Below are 962 nucleotides of genomic sequence, written 5' to 3'. Positions count from 1 at the left end.
TATGTAACAATTATTTCATGAGTTATGCATTTAATCAAACACATATACAACCACTAACTTCCATTCTTACTTATGCAACATTGGATATTTCACTTTTCAATTCAAACAAATCTCTTTTATTTAAGCATGTGGGAAACAAAACAAATTTCAAGCTAAGTGATGGATAACAAGCATTATGCAGATTTAGCATTTTTCTAGCTATTTATTAAATAACTAAAATGAAAACAAAGAACAAAAAATTGCATGAAGTAAAAAGAAATAGATGATGGAGGCATATCATGTTTCAGACATGCATCTCCTTATTAGAGACATGAAAGAGGAAATATGAAAGAACTTTGCCACCTTCTAATGGTCGTGGCTGCTGCTTGATTCTCCCTTTTTCTTCTTTCTCTTCCCTGTCTTGGAATAATCTCGGATCTCTTCACCAGGACATCTTCTACCCCAAACGGAATCTAAGAGTCCTGAGAGCCCAACGTCTTCCAATCTTTTAAAGGTTGCCTCGGTATATTGATGAGATCTTGCCTGTTGCTTGGCTAAAAATTCAGGGCATTGCTCAAATGGCTTGATCTCAGGATTGAGTGTTGGCAAATTGTGGGTCAAATACTCCAACCTTGCTTGCATGTTTTCATCATTCTCCATTCTTTGTGCATATCTAACTTCTCCCATGGTGTGATGAACATTCTTCCATTGATACAGGTTGTGACTATATTCCCCTGCTTTAGCTTGACTAAAATACAGCTTATCATATGATTCTTTGAATTCTTTGTATTGCTCTTTTTGTCCTTTAAGAATCTGTGCTTGAAATTCTTGCTGCTGAGTCATCATTTGTTGTTGCCATCTCTCTTGTTTCTCCTCCATTTGATGCTGCCAAGCTTCTCGTTCCTCTTTTTCTTTCAAAAATTGCTCCATAAATTCTGGATGGGGCTCTAGATATTTCTCTTGGCCCCCTGATTTTGACCTTG

Source organism: Arachis hypogaea, chromosome 9 (genome assembly GCF_003086295.3).
Source record: "Arachis hypogaea cultivar Tifrunner chromosome 9, arahy.Tifrunner.gnm2.J5K5, whole genome shotgun sequence".
Taxonomy (NCBI): domain Eukaryota; kingdom Viridiplantae; phylum Streptophyta; class Magnoliopsida; order Fabales; family Fabaceae; genus Arachis; species Arachis hypogaea.
Note: the sequence above shows the minus strand (reverse complement) of the source record.